Here is a 20,340-nt window from a genome sequence, read left to right on the forward strand (position 1 = left end):
TGTGATGTGGATGGATTGGGTTCTTTAGATGGAGCATTCTTGACAGAGCTGGGTCAGACATGGCTTTGTAAGTCAGGCAGAGATTGCCTCTAAGTAGCCAATATACAACAGATAATAGTTGGAGTTATTGGTGTCTGTCTGTATATGGCAAGTGTTTAAGGCCTAAGATACTCTTTGTGAGGTACTTTTGCAGCCTATCCAGTTGTTGCAGATGTCCAGTGAGGTGCATGCCAAATGAGCCATTGTACTTGTTGATTAGCCTAATGAGGGGAGAGTAGAGGGAGACAATGACCTCTTACTTCCTGAATGCAACACCCTTAGTAATGAGATGTGCCACATAGAAGGACTTTCTGAGCACAGTGGCACTGTGGTGATCAACAGAGAGCACACTGTCAACCTGTGTTCCCAGTTCTCTTATAAAAACTTCAGTGTTCAATGAACTACCGTCAATATGGTAATTAATGGGAACCATGTTGTTCCCAAAGCAGATGGCGGCACATTTTCTGGCATTGAGCTAAAGTCCAGGGTTCTGAAACCAGTCATAGGTCTCAGTGAAGCCTTTGTGCAGGATGTCAAAATTACATGGGGAGGTAATAATAGCAAGCACCTTGTAGTCATCTGCGAACATTGTGAGCCAGAGTCCCTTCGTGTTGGGCTTGACTTCAGAGATGTAGCTCCTGAACACAAGGGGACCCAGGACAAAACCCTGTGGGACTCCACTTGTGACTGGTTGGCAGTCTGACATGGAGTCTGCTGCTTTCACACCATGAGTTCTATCTGTGAGCCAGTTTTCAAGCCACTTAGTAATATAGGGGTTGATGCCTAGCTGAGTGTATTTGTCTCTGATTCTTGAGTGGAGAATGGTATCCAAGGATTAGAAGAGCTGCCTATCTTGTTATTTATTCCATACTGTTACATAGTTATTGCAGTGGCACAGAGCTTATAGGGCTGCAGAGTATCTACACCTACCTCTACAGTGGATGAAAACAGTGGGCCTTGTAAAGTGGACACTGGAACATGTGCTGGGTGGGCAACAGCAAAAAAATGCAAAACCCACTTCCCAATGGATATAATTCTTGCACAAATACACCCCACCCACCCACAAGATACTGTTCTCGCACACACTTGCCAGGATTGAGATTAGAACCTCTACCTCTCTAGTTACTGCTACCACAGTATTATGCATTTGTCAAATGCACCACGGAGCTTATAGGGCGAAGGGTGCCCCCAAGGTACTTCTAAGGTGAGCAACATTATTGGCCCTTGCAAAGTATGGCAATGGGTGATGTACTGGGTGAGAGAGGCTACAAAATACTTTAACCTACACATACACACTTACATGCACAAATTTCCCAGAGCTGAGATTAGAACTCCTGCCTAACTAGTTATTAGCACTAGAGTGCTAATCAATTATCACACAAGCCACTGAGGTTGTAGAGCTATCAGCAGGACTGTAAAGTGGGGCAACGAGAAGTGTACTGGGTGTGAACAAGCTCAAAATCTTTAACCTACAGACACACACACAAACACACACACTTTTACATTTGCCAGGACTGAGATTAGAAAACCTACCTATTTAATTATTTGTACTATAGTGTTACACATGTATTGCATATGCCACAGAGCTTGTAGGGCTGTAGACTGCCCAAAGGTACTTTTAAGGTGACTGACATCAGCTGGACTGCTAAAGTAGGGCAATGGCAAGTGTACTGGATGTGAACAGGCTCAAACTCTTTAACTTACAGACACACATACACACACTTTTACATTTGCCAGGATTGAGATTAGAACCCCTACCTATCTACTTATTTGTATTATAGGGTTATGCAATTATCACACATGCCACAGAGCTTGTAAGGCTGCAAGTTGTCCAAAGGTACTTCTAAGGTGACTGACATCAGCAAGACTGCTAAAGTACGGCAATGGTGAGTGTACTGGGTGTGAACAAGCTCAAAATCTTTACCCTACAGACACACAAACACACACACTTTTACATTTACCAGAATTGAGATTAGAACCCCTTCCTATCTAGTTATTTGTACTATAGTATTACACAATTATTGCAAGCGCCATAGAGCTTGCAGAGCTGTAGGTTGCCCAAAGGTACTTTTAAGCTGACTGACATCAGTAGAACTGTTAAAGTAGGGCAATGGCAAGTGCACTGGGTGTGGATAGGTTCAAAATCTTTAACTTACAGACACACACACACAAACACACACACACTTTTACATTTGACAGGGCTGAGATTAGAACCCCTACCTAAATAGTTATTTGTACTATAGTGTTATGCAGTTATCACATGTGCAATAGAGCTTACAGGACTGAGGCCAGTCCAAAGGTACTTGTAAGGTGGATGACATCAGCTGATCCTGTAAAGTAGGGCAATGGGAAGTGTACTAGGTGTGAACAGGCTCAAAATCTTTAACCTACAGACGCACACACGAGCACATGCACTTTTACATTTGCCAGGACTGAGATTACAACCCGACCTAAATAGGTATTTGTAATATAATGGTATGCAGTTGTCACATACACCACAGAGTTTATAGGGCAGATACCAGTACAATGGTACTTCTACAATGAATGACATTAGCAGATCTTGTGAAGTAGGGCAATGGGAGGTTTACTGGTTGGGAATGGACTAAAACACTTATTCCTACACCCCCCCACACACACACTGTTACATATGCCAGGACTGTGATTGGAACCCCTAACTATCTAGTTGTATGTAGAATAGTGTTACACAGTAACACATGTGCTATAGAGCTTACAGGACTGAAGTCACTCTAAAGGTACTTCTAAGGTGAATGACATTAGCAGATGTTGTAAAGTAGGGCGATGGGAAGTGTACTGGGTGGGTAAGGCATCATAATACTTAGACCTACAGACACACACACACACACACACACACACACACACACACACACACAAAGGTAGGCAATGTGATATTCCAACCCTCACTTCAGTACCATCAGATAATGAATTTCATCTTCATGCTGGCACATGCCAGTTGTTACAACTGGTATGCAACTGTCTGCAGCAGGACATCACTCTATGCCATTCAGGTTATCTTCATGTATGACTCACTCTCTGTATGTGTCTTCCTGTGTGTCTCACTCTATCACTGTCTGTCCTTGTCTTCCCCGTGTCTATGTGTGTGAATGCTTGACATATTGTAATATGTTGCCCATAGATATGTGTGTGTGTGTGTGAGTGTGTGTGTGTGTGTGTGTGTGTGTGTGTGTGTGTGTGTGTGTGTGTGTGTGTGTGTGTGTGTGTGTGTGTGTGTGTGTGTGTGTGTGAGTGTGTATTACACACAACGGATTCAGATATATTACATATGTGCCACCTACAGCTGCCTGTGGGTAATCCTATCTGTTGGGTGTGTTTGGAGACAATTAGGTTTACATAGATGTGTGTATGCGAAGACATTTGCACAATACAGAGATATAATACAGCATGGGCTTCACTTCTCTAAGTGTAGGAGCATGCTCAGTATAACCTTCTATAGAAAATGTGGGAATCTATTCCATGGATAGTTGTACTCCAGTCTGGGGTGTTGTGTGCTACAGCCATTCCTTGCAACCTGTTTGTGCAAGATATCTGGAGATAGGCTGCCAATATGGGGAAAGAATGGGCCAAACATAGGGGGGTACTATAACTATTGCTCTTAACGTGTGAGTTGCTTGAGTTACAAGGTTTGTTTTAGCAGGCATTTTCTGACATATGTAATGTTTAACACTGTACTGTATTGCGTCATTACCTACTGACAGATATAATCAGATCATCACAGTTATTTACCAGTGAAATACAAGTTGGATGATCACAAACCTATATTATGAGGCAAAAGCTAGACATTCTTGCGAAATCCGGCCAGTTGGGAGGTGTGTCTATGGCCGATTGACTGATGAAGCTGTGTAAAAGGTTCAGCACCTTGGTGATATGCTGGCTAGGGATATCCTGGTTGTGCAGTATTCTTCTTACCTGAAAGGTCATATCCTTGTGTGGCCATACCTGTCAGCTGTACAGATTCTCACAGATTATCCAGATTCATGCCTCATATATCTGTTCGGTTTCCCTTAACATTGTTGACTTCTAGCATATTTGTTGCAAATCACTCAGGGTTGCAGTCAGGGAATACTGACAGAACATTAGGGTTTCATACTTCACACCTTTCATGACATCCATGCTACTACACACTCCCTCTGTTATTCTATCAACTTCCTAACATTATGAGAGCAATATTGCAAATGTGTCCCTATAGTTGGGCCTTTAGCCCACCGTTATGTATGTCTTTGTCAAGAATTCTTCCTCTACAAGGTTGAGAGGTATGCTACTAGCATTTAGCAGCATGGCCTTACATTTGCATTTTTTTGACTGTGTTATATTGATAGTATGGACCCCATGACATTCCCTGAAAAAGCACTATGAGTGAGGCATGGGCCTTTGCCAAAGGCCTGTAGGCCATGTGAGGCTGATGCAGGCCACCTGGAGCAAAGCAGTGCATTCTGTCACTCATATGTTCTCAGGCTGCCAGGCAGTGGACCCCCCCATGGGGTGACAATGGTAAGTGACAAAATACACCGCTGTGCTACAAGGCACCATACCTCTCTATGTATGTGAGCCAGACATCTGGACAAAGCTATGAGCAATTGGGTTACAAAGACCTAAATATACAGACCATTGTAGCTATTGGCCTTACAAACCTGGAAGGGTGATACAATAACAGACTTTGCATTAGCATGCATTTTTCTATAGGGTATGAATTCTGAGACACTATAATCTGTCAATATTTTCTGACTTTAGACCTTCGTGGTTTGGCAATGATTTGCCAGACAACTTCTATTTTAGACTAAAGATACCACAAACATGATACAAATCTGTGTACATTCTGCAAAAGGTCTGTACAGTTGTGAGGTATGGTAGGCACTATGTAGGTTACTCCAACCTGTATACTGTTCATATGTGTGGCCCCCTGTACATGACCTGTCCAGCTTCTTGGCAGTAATGGCTATTGACATCTGGACAGTGTGTACAACTCCCACCATAGGTGTAGCTGACATGCAAAATAGTTGGCACTGCATTTTGTGGAACATGGTCCTGTCTACCACAGTACTGTATCTAGGCCACTAGGACACAGCAGCCATGAGAAGCTGCTGACCACATCCTCTCAGTATTCCCCACACATATGCATAGCTCACTGACCCCTGCATATTGTGGGCATGCAAAATGTTATCCATGTTGATTGGGACAGCCCTGGCAATGTGTGCTCTGCTGCTATTACCCTACAAACTTACATGTTACTGCATTTCTATGTGAATATGGGTGTGGGGGGGAGCACACCTGTCAACAGTACACATTTGCACAGACTGTGTTGATATTAGCTTTACATTTTGGCTCCATTTAGCATAGTATTGTGCCCTGTCTTGGAGAACAGAGGCATATCACTAGAGAGCACAGGTTAGATTGTACTGGCATACAATTGAGTTTCAGACTTCTTACCCTTCAGAGTCCTACTGCAAATGTAAGGCCTGCTGTGATATCACTGTGCAAGTCTGTAGGGGGGGTATTCCATCATTGTCACCATTTGTGTGCTTTTGCCATACATTTCTTTATGGTTTTCTATGGCTGACTTGCTATGTGAGTCTGGGGGTGAGTATGGGGTCCCCACAGTGACATCCATGCATGTGACCAATGCCCCCCCTTAGTTGGGCCCCCACATATACTGCAGTGGGATTTGTCACCTTAAATGATACTGCATAGTGTGGGGAAGACAGTATTGTGCAGACATTTCCTGGTGTCCCACATAGCTGTCAGTTGTCTGTTGCTATCCCAATAGGCCACCCCATTCCCTTGCATGCATGCAGCATTATCATAGATATGCTACCAAAACATAGTAATCCATTCATTTATTGTTAAGAAGACTGACTTACCTTGTGCCTGCAGCAGTTGTGAGGATGGTGCTTGAGGGCTGCCTATGTTGGATGCACACAGTACACTGCCTATACATGGTAAGTTACAGGTAATGTGATGTGTGTGTCATCCATTTTACTGTGTGTCCAAGTCAGAGAGAGGTGTCAGTCCCTGGGTCCCTACAGTGTCAGTGTGTGTGCTATGCATTGCCTCTTTGCCAAGGCCTGGGCATACTGGGCATGCCTCCATCTGCCTACAGAAGCAGGCTCAGGTGCCTCCTCTTTTGAGTCCTTCTGTGCCTGTGGGGACCTTGGCAATGGTGGGGGGGCTGTGTGGCCCTTCCCTGTGCTGTTCCTACTGCAGCTGTTTACACAGGATCATATTGTGTAGCATGGCACATACTATGAACATGTGTGCACATGAGAGTACTGCAAGGCTCCCCCAGATATGTCAAGGCAGCAGAATTGTGACTTGAGCATCTCAAACACACACTCTATAATGATCCTCGTTAGTGTGTGTGCCTCATTATTGCATTTTTGAGTGGGTGTGTGGCATTTCTGATGGGTGTCATCATCCAAGGCTCCAGTGCATAGCCAGCATCTCCACCAGATGGCCATATGGGATGTCCCCAGTGGCAATGCCTGGTACAGCTGTGACGAATGCCAGATGTGGGAGTTGTGATAGCTTCCAGGGCTGCCAGCACACACATTCATGATAATGCCCTGGGCATTGTACATGACCTGGCAGTTGATGTAGGGGAATCCTTTGCAGTTTATGTAGACCCTATCCTGTTCAACGGGTGCACTTTGATGTGGCTGTGACTGCAGTCTATCCCACTCAGTACCTCCAGATATTCTGCTACATGGTGGAAGAGAAGCATATTGCTGGTCCTCTCCTCATGGGTGTTGAGGAAGTAAATGTGCTCACCAGCATGTGGCAGGATGGCATCCAGGAACTGGTGGAGTACTCTGTATGCGGATGCCTGAGAGACCCCCATGATGTCCCCAGTATGTCTTTGGAAAGTACCTGTAGCTAGTGTTCTTAAGGCTACACATACCTTGGTATCCACAGGGATGAGTTCCTCTCTGTTGGCTCTGGCTCTGAATTGAGGCTGGCACAGCTCAATTATTTGCTGCAGTATCTCTCTGTCCACCCTGTAGCCCTCTACTATCTCCAGATCATGTAGCCGCTAGTAAGTTACCCTGGGTCTGAACACTCTTCTCCTCCTCCTCGGTCTGTGGCGATTGTCAGCATTATCCTCCTGACTGCCCTCAGCCTGTAGCACATACTAATGGATCAAAGCAATGAGAGCCCCTAACATGTTTTTGGTTAAAATTCCCCTGCATGTGTACACCAATGGTGCAGAGTTTGTGGGAAAAAAAGAGACAGTAAGGTCTTTGTATAGTTTATACTGTTGTGCTGCAGATGCTGCCTGTATGATTGGCTGACTATGATGGATTCCATCTGCCAGCTATTTTATTTGTACCGGATTGCTTGTATTCTGCTATTTTCTTTTATTTTTCCTTTTTTCCCTTCCCATTTTCACCCCTTTTAAGCCCCTAGGTGTGCCGCTCAAACCCGGTGCCCAAATGTAAACAGTCCTGCTATTTCTCTATTTTTGGTTTTATATCCAGTGCGTGGCACGCAAACCCATTTAGCTAGAGTAAACAATGAGAAACGGCCCTCCCCTGGACTTGAACGCACTCTTCATTTCATGGAAGAAGTCAATACAGCCTTTGACACACCCCCTTGCTTAGCTGTGCTTAGCTAAGCTCATCTGAGAGCCTTCGAGCTCCAATGCGCTTACACCAAGCATGACACACACCTTTTCATGTCTGCTGCTCCTCCTGCTTACACCACTGCCTTATAGCACCTACATGGTTAGGTACAGTTTAGCACTTTGCTTCTTTTTGTGATTCAGTAAATTTCCCTCATTCGCATACCCCACTGCCTTAGTCCCTAGTTACAGCACTAACTCAGAGCCTTTCTCCTTAGCAACCACCGTTCCCTGGTATTGTTTTGATTTTGCATGCCATAGACTATAATGGCAAAATGCAGATTTCACTTAAAATGTCCTTTTCACATTTTTTTTTCATATTTTCGGCACAATCCCATTTGTCCACTGCTGCCCTATGCTTAAACGGCCGAGATCGGCCAAAAAAAAAAAAAAACTTTTCTTTGTATAATTTTGCAGCACTTTTCCATGCCAATGGCCATATATTTGGTCATTGGCAAGCCTAAAGGTTATAGTACATGCTTTAGTTTGAGCTGTCATGCTTCCATTTTGATTTTTGCAGAAATGTATTCGGCTAGTAGCCAAACACATTTCTGCATGCTACACTTTTCTGCCATGTATGCCTGCCTGATTACTGGATCACTAATTGACCTCATTTGCATGGTTTTCATTGAGGTCATTAGCATAATTCAGTTGTGTCTTTGGCAGAACAGTGTTGCCATGTTCGTGCACATCAAATGGCTTGTTTACTGGATAGCTCAGTGGCCATATTCTGTGCAGGAATGGTTACACTATTCCTGCACAGACATTTTGGCTTATTGAATCCTGGGATTTGTGTTCACCATATGATACTCTCCAAATACTCTTCTTAAACAGAATACTCTCAACCTCTCACTGAAATGACAAAAACAATTTGTATACATACATCCTGCCTGTACAATCCATTAAGTCACACGTGGGCTTTCTCTTTAGTAACTTCCACCACTGCAAAATCTTAGAACGTATAAATGTAACATCTGTTTGTGTATAAGTGTAAATAGAAATGTAACTACTGTGTGTTTAACTGGAACTTAGTGTAATGAAATGTAAGCAAATTGAGCTTTCTTCCTGGGCCTCTGCTGAAAATGGGAATTACCCATCAAACTTTCCTGGTAAACAAAGATAAATAAATCAATAAATACAGCCATTTTACAGGACTTGATTCCTTCTACTTCCATTTACCTACTCTGTGACTCTGAAAATTCACTTAAGCAGACAGTGGGTCCTCTTCACCCATAAAAAGGCGCAGTTGAGTCCTGTAGGATTACTCGATTTTAAAAAATAAATAAAAAATAGTGTTGCCATTATTCTGTGTAAATCAAGAAAAAAACTAATAGCAACTAAAAAAATGAACAATTCCTCCAATGATTTGGGAGACATACACTCATACTTTGATTCCCCGGCTTACATTAGAACATTTAAAGTAACACATTTTTTTTGAATTATGAAAAAAATGCCTTTACACTGACGGTACTAAGCATAGCAAACCTTCCCCATTCTCCCTTTATCAATTGTAATTTGAAATCCTACATATGTATATACAGTATGGTTGTTTGTGTGTGTGTGTGCAAGTATGTGTGTGTGTGTGTGTGTGTGTGTGTGTGTGTGTGTGTGTGTGTGTGTGTGTGTGTGTGCGCGCACGTGTGTGTGTGTTTATGTATGTGGTGTATATAAAACTGTTTGCAATTAATTGCAATGAATTTTTACATGAATTTTATATGAATTCTTCTATGTTTTTTAATATATAAATGTATTTCATTGTAGTTTATTCTGCATTTCAAATTTGGTTAATTGGATGGTAAAAACATTATCATCATTAATTTAGTTCATATTGGCAGTAAATATTAGCCATATGTTTTTTATAGACATTGTATCACTTTAATGGTGAATCAAAGGAAGTGATGTCATGGAGGGAAGGTTTTTAAAGTCAATGTCATCAGTTTGAATTTTGTTGTTACAGGTTAACTATTTCTGAGGAAGTTGGTCTTGGGACTGAAAGGCTTAAATAAACTGGTGCATGTTTCAAAGAGATTTTCATCGGATTTTTATCGGATTTTAACCATTTGTGGATTATATCTGGTTGGTAGTGTTGCTGCATCAGTCGCGCATTTCTGTGGATCCCATTTGGCGGTTTCCAGGCTGTTTGCAATTAATTCTAAGTAACTGAATAATGCAGACCGAATACAAACAAACCGTCATTAGTAACAGTTTTAAACAATAAGAATAAAAACAAACAGAAGGTAGAAGGAAAAAAACACCTTTAATATAACCACCAGTTATGCTTTTATCATGCAAATTGATGTCATCAGATTGATAGGTAATTAAAATTATACCACTGAAACAGGAAATAAACCGATGACATGATCTTGATATAAGCAATAAAAAGAGAAAAAAATATCAGCAATAAAAAATAGATCCATTTCATGTTTAACATTTTTAAGGTTTTGTTTTAAAAATTATAGTCATTAAAACTTGTATAGTGGAAGACATCAAAAGCACCAGTCACATAAATCCTTTTGTATCAATGGCATTGCCTATGTTCACCCACTAATGTCATTATAAACACAATCCAGAACATAACTAAAACTTTTTTTTTTTTAATTCTTATAGCTAATTCAGTATTTGTGTAAAACTATGCTTTTAAAATCTTACTCTAAATAACAAAGATGCAATAATACACTCTGCTCCATAACTGCACGTGCCCAATATAAAATGCATTGCAAGTTAAACAAGATGCAGTGTATACAATATGGTGGAATAAAAGAGAAGCCACCTTGTGACTTCTAGGCAATGTCAGTGACTATACGTTAAAAGTGTGAGATGTCTATAAATTTACATTTAAAATACAACTCTGTGGAATAAGTCCCCTTGTCCCTACTATTGATACTTTGAATGGCAGCTGCCTGCTATTTGCAAAAATTGGTTTCACAGTAACAGTCCTTTTTTTTTAAGGAACACAGGTTGATTTCCCAGTTTTTGTTAACAGCAAGTAATTGTCAACTGTTTTTATGTCTTCACTCATCTCTGTAAAATCAAAATAATCTAAATAAAAAGGACGGAATGTAAAGTATTATCAAGTCAGTGCTGTTGCACCATTCTGATAAAATCTTTTCTGGAAATCTACACTGTGGTTACAAAAAATCTTCTGTAAGATGGGGGTAAATTACTTTTGAACTCCATTGGCAAAGAGGAATAAATGCATAAATATGGCCCAGGAGACCTGACCTTAGCTAGTGGCTTATAGGTTCTTAGGTGCTTACTAAGCTAACAACTACAAGGGCCTTTTTAAGCCTAGCCATGCATTCTAAATCTCTGAAAAGTTCTGATGCCCTTCATAAGTGTAAGCAAGGGCCTGGGAGATGAACCATTTACAGGTTACCTGTGTCCATAAGAGACATAAGTGCCAAACCAGGGAAGAATTTCTGTTTTCCCATTCAGTTGTCCAAGTTGCACTTGAATTGGGCCAGGGAGGAACTCTGCTTCACACATATGGGGAGCCTGTTCCACAGACGGGGTAGTCTCTGGGACAAATATATCTCTCCAGCAGGTCCTATTTATATCACAGGCAAGGTTTATGTCTTTAGAATGGGTAACTCAGATGCTGTTTGTTTTGCAGATATGCAGGAGGCCCATTAGAGTGGAGTCTGACAATGCCCAATATGCCAGGCATAGATCTCTCCTCAAAAGCCTGTAGGAGACAGAATAAAGGGATAGGGCCTTGAGGTGGTCTGCAAAAGACATTTTACTTACACCCTGTATTCTTTTAGTAAGGAACCTCTGTGGACATTCCAATTGTTGGATATGTCTGGTTAGGTACATACCAAAGGGGGAATTGTACTCAATGACAGGTCAGATGAATGCTGAATACAGTGGAACAATGACTTCCTTGGACTTAGATGCCATGCCTTTGTTTATAAGTTGCAGAACATAGAATTATTTCCTTACCACTGTAGACACATGATGGTCAAAGGATAGATTACTATCTATTTGTGTCCCTAAGTCCCTGACTACTGGGTCAACTCTAAGGGGTGTGTTGTCAATATGATACTTACCAACAATGGATGACTTCCCAAAGGATACTATTATGCATTTTTTGGCATTTAGTTTTAGTTCACGGCTCTGACACCAGTTGTTTGTCTGTGTCAGCCCCTCCTGGAGAACATTTGTGTCAGTGTGAGATTCAATGACAGCTCCCAATTTACAATTATCTGCAAATTTAGTCAGCCAGAGAGCACTGACATTGGCCCTCACTTCTGAGAAGTTAGTACCAAAAAGGAGAGGTCCAAGGACTGATCCGTGAGGGACTCCGCTTGTGACTGGCCTCCTCATAGGGATGGACTCCCCAAGTCTAACTTCCTGGGTCCTGTCTGTGAGTCATTTGGCTGTCCAGCAGGTGACATATGGGTTTTTACCTAACCTCTTGAGTTTGTCAACAATGCCCCAGTGGGGTATTATGTTGAATGCCTTGGTCAGGTCAAAGTAGGCAATGTGAACAATTTTGCCCTCATACATTGCTTAAGTGACCTTCTCAAAAATGTACACCAGTTTGAGTAGGCATGACCTGACCCTGACTAAACCAGACTGGATTGGGTCCAGTGTCTAGAGGTTTACTGTATCTCTGTTGATCATCTCCATGATAATTTTTTCCATGGCTTTACATATAAGACTAGTGAGACGTATGGGTCTGTAGTTTCCAGGGTCTGCAGATGGCCCACCTTTGTGCAGAAGGATGACTGTCGCCTTTCTCCATTCAAGAGTTCTGAAGCCTGTTTGGAGGCTACAGTTAAATAGTAACTCCAGAGGCCTTGATAGGTCATGTTTCATGGTATTTAGAAGGCATCCTGGAATATTGTCTGCGCCCATTGATGCAGTGTTCTTGGTCTTTGAGAGAGCATTAAGGACCTGTTCCCTAGTGATAGTAGGGAGAGTTACATTTGATGATATTTCCTGAGGGATGGTTGAGGGGGAGAGAGGGCTAAAGTTAGAGCTGAATTTATCAGCCAGGATGTTTGCTATATCTTCTGGCTCAGTAAAGATGGCTCCATTTACAATGAGCTTTGCTCACAAGTGTGTATTGCCTTTGAGGTTGTGGACATAGCTAAAGAATGTTTTGTAGCTGTCCTTGGCCTGGGAGACCAAACTTACCTCAAATTTGGCTTTGGTAGACTTTATTTGTCCTCTGAGTTGTTTGTTTAGTTTGAGGAGAGTGGTTTTATCTTTCTGGATGCTGCACCTCCTAATTTTTGCCATGATTTTCTTCCTCCTGTGATACATCCTTTGATTTTGTGAATCCACCAGGGTGGCTTGTTTTTTGAGTTAGTTCTGTACTTCTTCCTGGTGGGTACAGCTGCCTCTATGCATAGGCAGCAGTGTTCTCAGGATTTATGGGGGCCTGAAATTATGTTGTGTATGTGTATATATATATATATATATATATATATATATATATATATATATATATATATATATATATATATTTATCTGTGTGTGTGTGCGTGTGTGTGTGTGTGTGTGTGTCCGTCTGTGCGGTTTCACTTCATAATCTTGAATTGCTGAAATCTCGAATTTCAGCATTTCGAGACCATGAAGCTGAAACCATCACAACACCGACACTTATAAAGCCGAAACCAGAACACCAAACGCACAGCACACACCACACCACACACAAACCACAACACCCATACCACAAAACAAATAAACACACCAGAACACCACACAGTTACACACCTACAATACAGAAGTGCAGGGGGGGCACCCCACGCAATGCCTACTTATATATAGCAACTTCAAGATCGCACATAATGAAGAATAAAAAAATCACACCACGGCATTCTACACTCGCTCGCACACAGACACACACAAATACACATCACACATACACAAACACCAACACATCCAACACTCATACTCATGCTTACACCTCCCTACCCTTACCCACACATACGACATACAAAATCACACAAATACAATCACTCACCTTCAATTCCAGACACCATCTCAGCCAAACACTTCATGTACCATACCGGAAATGCATAAGCACGGATTTGAGATATTCGAATTCATGCTTATGCACTTCTGGTATTCTGAAATTTCATCTTCATGGTCTCAGAATACTGAAATTCAAAATTTAAGTATTTCGAGATTATGAAAAATTATCAGTTTCAACAATTGGCTAAGCTTCTGGTGTCATTCAAAGGAGATCCAGTGTCTGTCAGCCTGGGATGACATGCTAGACAAGTCACGCTGCTTCACTAGAGACGGCTTGCACCTGTCACCCTTAGGCTTTCCAATAATGGCCAAGGCTCTTGCCACCCCTATAGTGCCTTTTTTTAGGCAAGGCTGAAAAGACAAACCCACTGCTGTAAATAGCACAAGTAACAAAAAACTGAGGGTAATGCTACTCAATGCCAGAAGTCTAAACCTCAAAATGCATTCACTCAAGGCACTCCTCAGTATGGAGAAAATTGATATATGTGCAGTAACAGAAACCTGGTTTAAGGCTCCGGAGAGCAGCCCAGCACTACTAGGCTACAACTCATACCATACATTTCAGCCACAAAATCTGGACTGAAATACAAAAGGCAGGGGAGTATCCATATTCATCAAGGATACCCACACCTCCAGCTTAGTAGCACAGCACAATACTTCAGAGATCATCCACATGCAACTAATAATGGGCAAAACTGCTATTCAAATTATAGCTTGCTACAGATCACCCACCATGTCCCAGGACCCCCACTCTGCATTTCTGGAAACACTGGGAAACATAAAGGTCCTACTAAACACCCTGATACTGGGAGATTTCAATTACCCAAACATTAACTGGGAGAACTACTCAAGTACAAACTCACTTGCCCAACATTTCCTAGAATTTATAAACTCAAACGCCCTGGATAAACTGGTCAACACCCCCACCAGAGGTGACAATATATTGGACCTGGTCATCACCAACATGGGCGACCTGTGTTCCACACCAGAGGTCAACCCCTTGTTGGTTAGACCTGACCATAAACTAATCACTCTGGCTATCCACATTCCGCCACCACCCCCAGTCAAAGAAACCACAGTGAAAAAGTTTTCAAAAACCAACTTCACGTTACTTTTCAGAGGTACAGGCAAGCACATGAGGACTATGGCTGACCAAGTTCGCAGACGACTGCAAACGAGGGGCTATAATTGACTCACCAGCTGACACAGACATCCTCCAAAATGGTCTTACTGAGACAGATACCTGGTGTTAAAACCATGGCCTCAAGCTAAATGCCAAAAAGTGCATAGTCATCCCCTTTGGAAAATCAAAGTACCCACAAACTACCACATAGGTGGTAGCCCCCTAAATACGGAAGATGTAATAAGGGATCTGGGGACCCAAGTAGATAGTGACCTCTCCTTTGATAATCACATTGGCAAAGTGTTGAGAAAGTCCTTCTATTTGGCCCACCTAATCACAAAAGGGTTTGCATCCAGATCGAAAGAGATCATTGGGCCCCTCTACGCATCACTCATCAGACCCATAATAGAATATAATGCCCCATTTGGGATGTACCTTACAAGACACCTGTAGCAACTGAAAAGATCACAGAAGTACCTCACCAAGAGGATCACTGGCCTCAAGCAGATGCCCTATGCAGCTCGACTGAAGAAACTCCAGCTGTACTCGGTTGCATACCGCCTACTCAGAGGTGATCTCTGCCTGACATACAAGGACATGTCCAACCCAGAATTGATGGACATGCTCCACCCAAAGAAAACCATATCCCCTCGAGCCACACACTCTAGGGATCTAAACCTCACCACAGCAATAAATAGGACATGCTGGAGGAATAGATTCCTGTCCCAGAGACTTCCCATGCTCTGGAACAAGATTCCAATCTGCATTAGGCAGAGCTCCTCCCTAACCCTCTTCAAAAGAAACATTGACGAGTAGATGGGAAACAGAAAGTTTACCCCAGGTTTCACTTCAATGGCTGTGCTGGACAGAGGCACAGGGAACTAATCTAAGGGGGCGGCGAAAGCCAAGCACATTCTGGCTAGGCTTATAAATGCCTTCGGGCAGATAGCTATGCTCATGGCTGTTAAGCAATGGCTTTCTGGAACCTTCTCTCACTCATGTTTCAGACTTTAACTTCACAATTAGAAAATAACTGGGTCAAGTCCATTTGGGTGTAGATTGATAGTCCTCAGGAATTCTGACAATGACCAAGAACAGAAGGGAAAAAAAATACTGCTGTACTCTGTTTCACATTCCCAGTATACCATTACCAAATTAATAAAACAGGGAGCAATCAATGCACCCATAGCAACATTGTTATTTCTGTAATACTGTTTTCAAAAACTGAGAAGTTATTTTATAGTACACTGTCATGCCAAATGCAACAACAAAAAAATGTCAAAAACATTCTAATTACTGAGATCAAGATTCACTTCACAAAACTGGCATCCAAGAGATGAGCTCGAACTCTGTACAGGGACTATAGATTAAACTGTAACATTCAATTGTACATTGATGAGTAACAGTATAATTGTATTAAACTAATTATTAGCATCTGAAATAAAAGAGGGAATCAATGTGAGAATTCTTTAATTCTCTTTTCCATACAGATGTTAAAGGCTCAGTTCTGAGACCTGCTGAAATCACATTGGGTTATAAAGTCTGTGCTTTTAGATCTTTTCTAATATGACACTGAACCTTTATACTGTCATATAAAATCAGTGGCTAAGTTAGGAGAAACCCATCTCTTTATAAAATTCTTCTATAGAAATGTTAATTAAATGACTGAACCCTCTCTAAATGCCATAACCATTTCTTTTTAAAATGTTTACATAACATTTGTTCCATTTTCTTTTCATAAGCTGATGTCCCCTCTACTAGCCATTCACTGCATTTATCAGATTCTATCATGTGAATCAACACATCAGTGTTAATTCTGGTTTAAGAAGGATTTAGCATCAAGCTTGTAGGGTTATGATCAGCAGACATTAGTTAGGGTGCACAAGGGGGCTTCATCCCCTTAACCATCTTACTAATGCCTGCTAACCATAACCATCACCTTGCACCTTCCCCAACCCAAATCTTATACCTTACCTTACAAAACTGCTTTCTATAACATTACTAATGCACAATACACTCATACATACCTAACATATGAAAGCAAACATGCTCAGCACTAACCCTATGCACTTCCCTAGCTCTTACTGTAACCCTAGCCCACAAAACGCAAGCATGTAAGATTATTTTCCACTCACATACATACGTCAAACAACAGCACATACACTTCATTTAGTGTATCCCATTCCAAAGCCATTATTCTAACCCTATCTAGCAAAAAATTGCAAACACCACCCTATCTCCTAATGCTGAAACTGATGGTATAACCAAAACATTCAACATTTAAATAAAAAATGAACACTTACTTTCTCCAACCAAATTCCTTGGTTTCAACATAGCACACATACACACACACACACACACACACACACACACACACACACTAGCAAAAAGCCTGCCTGGACCCCCTCAGACACATGCACACGGGGGAGGGGGGGTTCTGGCCCTACACCCTTTGGTGTTTGTAGATACCAACTTTGAGATCATGCAACAGTGGGGAAAATGTGAATCTCTTAATCCCACTGCAATGTAATCTGGCATAAATGAATACAAACTCTTGGTGATCAAATGAATTTGCAGTTGTTAGTGCTGTGGTTCAGTCCATTTTATTCAGATACAAGTTATCCCACTAAGGATTTCTTGACATAGACTAACATGTTTCCCTATTTTCCTATTTTCTTTGAACTGCAGTTAAAGTCACTCAAAACTTTAATTTTCATATTTACTATGAAATTTCTTTTTTAATTATTCAAGGAAATATCCTATTTCAGACATAGCTGTGTAAGCATAGACCATTATTATTTAGTTAATTATTCATTTATTCATTCATATATAGATTTATTTGTGTATTTCCATTTATTAACCAGTAAGGTACACTAGTCAAAAGACTTTTTGTCACAATCCAGGCAAACAAGCATGAACAAACATACAAAAGAAGTGCATGGGCAAACATAATTTGACAAATACAGAAAAGGCAAATCAGCAGGTTAACAGTAAATATTATGACAGTGAGTCAACTACATCGCTGAATAAAAGGTGTTACAGTGACATATGTGTTACATATCTTTTCTATATTGCAGCTTTATGCCAGGATATTTTGCTAGGTTTAGTGAAACAGTCATATTTGTTTGTTCTAGCCAGGAGTTTATTATGTTGCATTTTGAAGTTCTTTAATCCACTGGTAGTGCAAAGGTCTTTGACCAAACCACTTCTGAAGGCAGGTGTTATTTTAGAGAAGGTTTTTTTTGCAAATTTCTAATGTAAAAGGGGGTCTAAGGAGTGTAGGACTGAGTTGGTATCTAAAAGAATGCAGATTGCCTTTGATCTGGATCTTATTTCTCAGATTTGAACAGTAACTGTTATTTGCAAGTTTAAGTGTGAGCATGTTTAGAAGGAAGGAGATTCTGAGTACAATTGGGAGTCATTGGGGCTTTAATTATAGTTTGGCAGTGATATTTGGAATTGGGATTAAAGTGAATATATTTAAGTTTGTTTGTTTCTTTCAGCTTTTCCCGGTTAGGGGTCGCCACAGCGGAACTCCGGTCCGCTAATGATCGGCAGTAGATTTTTACGTGCTGGCTTGCCGGGCCTAAGGCACAGCCTTCAACGATGGAATGCCCATTAACGCATGTCAACACACAGAAGACGCTCTAACTGAGAATCATACAGTAACTGGTTAGTTTGACCAGATAACAGAGTGGTAAAACATAATGCATACTCCAGTCTAGATTATGTTAATGCCTATGGCTTTCCTAGCTTTTGTTAAAATAGCTGTGATATTTTGTAAACTACTTTAATTGTATGAGGATCTCTTTGGCATGAAGGACAGATTTTAATCAAGTATTAATCCAAGGTACTTTTCTTCATTTACCACAAGTAGACATTGGTCTTCATGATCATTTAAGGGAAATAGAATGGCTTTAACAAGTCTCTAGGGAGTTTCATGTAGTATAATTGATGATTTATGTGAGTTTGGGCAGAACTTCCTATCAGGTGAGTTAGTAGTGTTGTTTTTAGTAGCATTAAACTTTGTCTCACTTTTTTTAGCATTTTAGCGTATGCAAATAACACACCAAAATTATTTCAGTAATCACTTTACCACTTACAATATTGAATGTATAATGTCTTTTACAAAAAATGTGCTATTTTTGCAATCAACTTTGTCACTAAGGTGGTTCCTATGAAATTTTGTTGAAGCTGAAATCTCCTGGCATGACATCATGAGGTAATGCCTCACTACCTGTATTCGTACATAAACTGCTATTTTTCCTTACTATGTGGTGCAACAGGAGAGTCTTATATCCTAGTAAGATAAGTTGTCAGGTACGTCTCACTGATGAAAACACTCTACATTGAAAATTAACACAAGATGATTTATTAGTGGAACCATAACACAAGCAAGTAACTAATCCTCTAAAGAAGTATGGTGATTTTGATTATGATGATGATTATGTAATCATTGTCAAAAGTAAAGTTGACATCATTTTGTGTGCGAGGTCATAAAGAAAGCTGAGTTAACAGAGAGCTAAATCCTCAAAAACATGTCACAATCTTTGCTTTTCTTTCAAGCCACTTGCAGCTTTAACATCAAGGGTATACACAGAAATGCACTTAACTGTAAACACATGTGCTTGTGAAGTTTAGCAATATACTTCATGTATACCATGATTGAATTGTTAATGCAAATGTGTCATGTAGAAGAGTTTAGAGTGTTCGAAAAGCCTTGCAGATGACCAACATCATTTGTATGAAGTAATGTATTTATATATATATATATATATATATATATATATATATATATATATATATATATATGTATATATTTCTAATTGAAAGATGACTAGTGGTTGGTCTCGATATAAATAATCAGACCAAAACACTCAGCATATTGGATTTTTTTTCTGAGTTAGTAAATATAATCAGGAATATTATATTAGTTATTTGTCAGTCTAGTATGGACATTTTGTTTTTGTCATTAGTTTGCTGCCCATTTTCATCTCGTACTAGCTGGGAGTGGTTATTTTCATTAAGAATTTTGTCAAGTGTCTGTTTGATGTTACTATAAAGACTGAAGTCACCAAGTATAGTTACTTTGTGATGTTATGAATGAGGCAGTATTTTTTTGTATTGTTTCTTGAAATGTGGTGATTTGGCAAGGTGGTGGAACATAGACCAAGATGTAATATTATGTTTTGTTTCTAGGCTGAATTAGTTTTAAAGTTTAGTTAGGATCAGTGACAAAGCCTTAGTTATTCATAGTAATTTAAAAAAGAATATAGGTTAACTTAGCTAATTTATGTGCTAATGTGATAATAACTCCATCTCTATTAGTATAACTCTGATCAGACTGCCTGTTATCTTGGTGTCTCAACCATTGCCTTACCCCCACACTTTAACAATGACAGCATTAAAACAGTTGGTACTTATGTATTATCGCAACCAGGTTCCAAACAGCACACTCACTCTTGATATATTCTGGCAGGCCTTCACGTGCTGGTTAATGAATTAATGTTATTTTGCAAAATCTGATTCATTACAGTCTGTT

This window comes from Protopterus annectens, chromosome 5.part0 (genome assembly GCF_019279795.1).
Source record: "Protopterus annectens isolate FY-2018-M chromosome 5.part0, PAN1.0, whole genome shotgun sequence".
In the NCBI taxonomy this organism is placed as follows: Eukaryota; Metazoa; Chordata; order Ceratodontiformes; family Protopteridae; genus Protopterus; species Protopterus annectens.